Consider the following 6,337-nt stretch of genomic DNA (forward strand, 5'->3'; position numbering starts at 1 on the left):
GTAGCGTTTATCATTGGTTTTAGCAACGTTAAAAAATGTTTCGTCAAGTTGCTGCTTCATATCACCAGAGATAACCGTTTATTACAACACATTTGCATTGTACACAACAATGGCCAGACCTTCACTGGTAGGCAATTATACGGTGGCCCACAAGTGCAATTCAACAACTTTTTGGCTGACATTAATTTTTTTTCAGTGCAAACATATTTTTTTGATGCAAACATTTTATTTTCAGTGCAAACATTTTATTTTCAGTGCAAACATTTTTTTTTCGATGCAAACATTTTATTTGCAATACAAACATTTATTTTTCAGTGCAAACATTTATTTTTCGATGCAAACATTTATTTTTCATTGCAAACATTTTTTTTTCGATGCAAACATTTTTTTGGTGCAAACATTTTTATTTCAGTGCAAACATTTATTAAAAAAAAAAAAAAAATTGTAAGTTCCATTACAGGGTGTGTCAAAATCTTTCAAAATTGTGGAAACGTGATAAACCTGTACATTACACAGGCAATTGGTTGTAATCCCTGGCCACTAAACAATTCAGTACTTTCTATAGTTAATAAAAATTATAATAACAAGTATGTTGTGGATTTAAAGTTAAGATGGATTGTTTTTTTGCACTTATCCACATTTACATTCTGTCTGTAGCCTAGGCTACTCTCTGCACACCATGCCAAAAACCAAAACGCTGGAGTTGTTTGTCTTAGCTGCGCTGTAGGACATGTAAAATGTTGTGTTGTTTTACGGTGAAGCTTGCTAATAGGCTTCATTGTCAAGCAATATACATCACACTTCCTATTATTGTTTAGTTTAAAACAGTGGTTCTCAAACTTTTTTGACCGCGACCCAAATCTGAGTTTTATGAATATCTCACGACCCAAGCCTCAAACATCAAAAAATTTAAATATTCTTATTAACGAGCCGAACTGCAATTTCGAGGCCACGCCGTCGCCGCATAGGAGTCTGCCCATGTCTAAATGGCTGCAGGCTTAACGAGGTCGATTCGTTTGACAACACTGCATAACAAAACACACATTGTGGCTTTGCAGCACCATGATCATTGATAGAAGTGAATCCCAAATCTAAAAAGTTTCCTTGTATGAATACTTAATAATCCTTAAACGCTAACTGTTACATCTCCACGTCTAGTTTCGCAAGATTACCTTGTCCTTTTATTCCCCGTGCTATGACGTTACAATCGCTATGTGCGTAACAGTAAAATTGAAAGGCTATTGTCGGTATGTTGTAATGATTGGTTCATTTACTGAACAACGTGTCAAATGAGGTGACTTTACTACTACATTAAGAAAATTCGTTTGTGTTTACTTAATACAGTAATAGTTCGTTTGGGCAGAATGGAATCACCGCAGCGCGACCCATTTTTTGACCCTGCGCGACCCATGTTTGGGTCGCGACCCATACTTTGAGAACCACTGGTTTAAAATAAAGGTCCAATACTTCTACCCTTGTGTTAACTTCTTAAAAAAAATCAAATTGTCCGCCACATCGAACTATTTTGCTTTATAATGCCAAAGTGAAGTATTTTGCTATTTTGCTTCATATTGTCAAAGTGAAGTAGGTAAACCGACACATATATTTAATTTAAGTCCCGAAAATTCAGATAAATTAAAATCGATTTTATTTGTGCCCTATTAGAAAGTAGTCCTTTAGAAACCATTGCTGCACATGGCTTTATTGAGCCTTCTTCCTCCCGGTTACGCCTGAAACTGCACTCCCGCTTCGCTCTCACAGCCAGCTTAGCCCGCCCCCAATCTGTCCATACTTAGCCCGTGTTAAATTTGTTAAGCCATTAGTTGACCTTGTTTAGCTCGCTAAGTCCAGACTTAACCAGCTTAGACTTAGCCCCTGTTCAATGAACTACGTCAGTGATTCTCAACCGGGGCCCTCTGGGCCACGCGTGTCGGTTCAATAGAAACATTCGCCAAGATACATTAAGTAATTTTTTTCTTCGTGGCGTAACCCCTTTCTTTCGTAATGCACAAAATTAAGGATATGTTACAAATGTCTTGACTTTGGATTTATTAAATATGGATGTTCATTCGTATTTTTAAATTAATCGACAAATTGTCACTCGGTCTTCGTGGCACATTGGGGCCACCAAGTAGGCTACCATACCTACTTGATTTGATGTGATTTTTCTTCAACAATAAACTTTAACGATTCTGGAACTAAAAAGTTGATTTGCCGTTACCTATTTTTAGGATTCGGCTTTTTACCTAATTTCATGGCCATAGCAATTTGTAAAACGTGAACACTGTACTTGTTAAGGTACGCATGGCCCATGTCTTAATATTTATGCCGTTTGTCTGTTTTATAGAAATTTATTACTACCCCTATAAATCCTGGACTTTAATTTAAGTAAGTTTTTTATCTGCGTTTTTTTTGTGCAGGGGTCACTGGGTCCTAAGGGGTTACTTATTGGGGGCACAGGTCCTTAAGGTTACTTGAAGGGGGGCACGATCTATGAAAGGTTGAGAACCACCGCACTAAGCCATCGCTTAGCACACTTGGCCCGGACAAGGTCTGATTACATCCTAAGCTCCGACTGTAGGCTGCACAATGCCTACCATGTCATTTTGCAATTTTTGACACGCCGTGTAAGTCCTAGGTGATGAAGCCATAAATGTTTGCTAAAAAAAAGTTTGCAACAAAAAAAAATTTTTGCACTGAAAAAAAAAATGTTTGTACTGAAAAAAAAATGTTTGCACTGAAAAAAAAAATGTTTGCACTGAAAAATAAATGTTTGCACTGAAATAAAAATGTTTGCACTGAAAAATAAATGTTTGCATCGAAAAATAAATGTTTGCATCGAAAAATAAATGTTTGCACTAAAAAATAAATGTTTGCACCGAAAAATAAATGTTTGCACTGAAATAAAAATGTTTGCACTGAAAAATAAATGTTTGCACTGAAAAATAAATGTTTGCACCGAAAAATAAATGTTTGCACTGAAAAATAAATGTACGCCAAAAAAATGTTGAATTGCACTTGTGGGCCACCGTACAATTATGTGTTTAACGTCATAAACAAGGCACTCACCAAAACAAGTTGCAGTTTAAAGGCACGTTTTGTCGTTAAAAAGGTTTGCAACCTTAAAAAAATAGGATTTTCGGACATATAGCAAAATTCGGACATATTAGGACAAAAAACTAAATGTCCTCATGATTTTTAGTCGTCGGACACAGCATGTGAAATTAGGCCAATTTATCGTTTTTTGTCCGAATTTTAGGCCACCTGGCAACCCTGGACAACAGTAGTCCCGCAATACTTTTTTTTTTTTTTTTTTTTTTTTTTTTTCACGGGGTTCGAACCCAGGACTCTCCCGGGGATGAATCCCGATCAGGGTTTTTTATGTCTGTATGTGGGTCAGGCGCGCCAGACCGTTCGGCCAAGTTCCTGCCCAATAGTCCCGCAATACAAATCCGTCGCTAACAATAACTGTTGCGTCGCGACATCGTGTTGTCATTTAATATTTTAATTAACTGCCCCATTGGACATCCATTTCAGAGTAATGAAGCGTTTATACTTTAAAGTTAAACAATAAGTTCGAAATCAGCGCCGACATAATTCCAATGCATTAATTTACAATTGTTTGCAAGTTAAAACTTTGCTGCCAGATTGTGCTGCGCCCCCCTTGCGAACCCTTCACGCCCCCCTAGGGGGGCGCGCCCCCCAGTTTAAGAACCCCTGTATTAAAACGTTGCACATACCACTAATAGAGAATGATTGTATCAAGTGAACTCACTGGCATGAGTAAAACACATAACTTCTAAGTTATTTCACTGGCCACATGAATACACTTAAAGGACCGCATTGGGATTTAGGGATTTTGAGCAGTAAAAGCCACCAATGTATCCAGAATAAAAATTCTTGATTCAATTATTAGACCCAGTATTCTAATCTGGCACAAATCCACATACACATATTAACTTGTAGAATTGTCAAACCCTTCCCTATAAACTGTAAAACATTGTAATTTACATCACATTTTAAATTCCCTTTAAACCTCTCTGATTTCGTAAATGAAAACGTCTGGCTTATAAGAGCGTTTAGGTCCAAGATATAACAATTAATTACAGAGGGTGGGCGTGGGCATGAACATTATGTCAATATCAAAGGTGAGGATAAATTGCCTTTCAGTTCGTTATGGTGTAAAACCGTTTCTATAGAACCAAAAAGGTCAACAGTTGTTGGAATAGGTGACTGTTTCGTTCTTGATAAAAGAGTTGTTCGCCAATTACAATGCGATCTAAGGTAGGGTTGCCATACGTCAGGATTTCCCCTTATACTTTGCCCCTGACATGTCAGGGAATTTAGTGTTTAAATCTGCGTCAGGGAGAAATGTTAAAATGTACGGTAAAAGTCAGGAATTTAAAAATAAAAAATGTAGATATATATATACTCGGAAATTTATGTACCAACGGAGAAAGTTTCTAGTAGTTAGCTACAACCGCGTCTATAACATGAAACGTAAAGAGGTAAACTGGCGGCGCGCAGGTTAACATACATGTTACTGTTTGGTTTTGCAGTGTGTGTGCACGCGTAACAATACCTGTTTGTAACTAGTTGTCTGGCAATACGCGTTAAATACACAAATAAAAATCCGCGTCCCAAGAAAAAACAGCATTCGATGCTGCATGGGAACGTGGGAAATTTCATTTGCTTAAACTGTGTACCTGATATGCAAGGAACTAACGAACAACGATGATTCGAATGTCGTGAGACAGAAAAACATTTTTACAGTGGCATTTTATTTCAAATTTAAAAAGGTCTTTGTGACTCCCATTGTTTTTTTGTTCTGTGTGAAATTGATCCTGCACTTTCAGTCCGAATGGTTTTAGAGTGGTAAAGGTTTGCGACCCCTGCTATATGTGCTTATTGTTTCAAGGATAGAGGAGTATTGAGCTTCCTAATAAACCTAACTAAACAGAACGCAGAAAAGTTAATTGACAAGGATCAGAGTATCGTAATAAGTAACGTTTTCTCGTGTCGCCGTCCGTGTGATTTTCGAATATTCTAAATTTATTCCGGAATAGAAATGTGTGGATCGCAAAAATGGTTAACGCAGAGGTTCTCAAACTGGGGCCTGCGGTCCTTTAGGTCATTTTGCGGGGACCGCGAAAAGGTGGAAGTAATGCTGTATTCTCATTTGGCGTTAGTTTGTGTAACTGAGCAAGTTTAAATCAAAGTGAAAGTGAGAATCGACCGTCTCTATTGCTAAACAATAGGCTTTATTGCATGACAACTAACAAAAATGCAATTATTCGCGACAGATTTGGATCATTGTTATGCGCAATTTCGCATAACTAGCTAAAATCCTGCAATCAACTTTCGTTTTTCTGAAATACACATTCAGACTTACGTTAACACATTCTGGTTTACACTTTAGAGCAGGGGTCTCAAAATCAACCTGCTTTGGGGGCCAAAAACAAACTTTTAAGTGAGTCGAGGACCGCACTATCGAAACATTTGTTACAATGTAACATGACAACAAACATATTGCGTGATTAAAAGGAAAATGTTCATTAATCCCACTATCTTTATTAAAAAAAAACAATATTGTAATAAATAACAAACAAATATACAGTGTAGCAAAGTGAAAGAGCCAACTCTGCCCTGTTGGTTTGTGTGGAAACAATGGCATACAGTGACACAATAATGAAAAAAATGACGCAACAATTGCAATTGCTGATTCCAAAGAAGGACTATTTCGATCATGCCATTTAAACGTTGCAAATACTGCTATCAGAGGATGATTATATCATGTAAACTCACTGGTTTTACAGGGTATTCCGAGTAAAACACATAACATCTAAAAGTTCCTTCGCAGGCCGCACAAAAACCCTTGGAGGGCCGCGTATTTGAGACCCCTGCTTGAGAGTAATCGTGTCTAACGTTTTCTCGTGTCGCCGCCCTGTGTATAACACAAGGTGATTTTTTGTCCATGAATAGTAATTGGGCTCCTCAAAAATACGCAATCTACGCAAGCTACGCAATCTATACTTATAAAACGTATTACAAATGTTGACGGTTAGGGCTTTTAGGGTCTGGGTGAGGGTTTATAATAAAAATACCACTATAATTTAGTTTTAGATGCTCAGTTTAGGCTTACTATTCACATGTGATCTGATTTTATGGACACCAACGCAAGGAAGAGCTAGACCCGGCCGACCATACAATAGACATACATACAACAGTTGGCCGAGGATGCCGGTATTCGGCCCGAAGATCTAAGCGGTGCAATGGCGGACTGGGAGGTGTGGAGGAGCATAGTCAGTTTGACCCGGGCAATTAGCCCGATATGATG

This window comes from Phallusia mammillata, chromosome 5 (genome assembly GCF_965637545.1).
Source record: "Phallusia mammillata chromosome 5, kaPhaMamm4.hap1.1, whole genome shotgun sequence".
NCBI lineage: Eukaryota > Metazoa > Chordata > Ascidiacea > Phlebobranchia > Ascidiidae > Phallusia > Phallusia mammillata.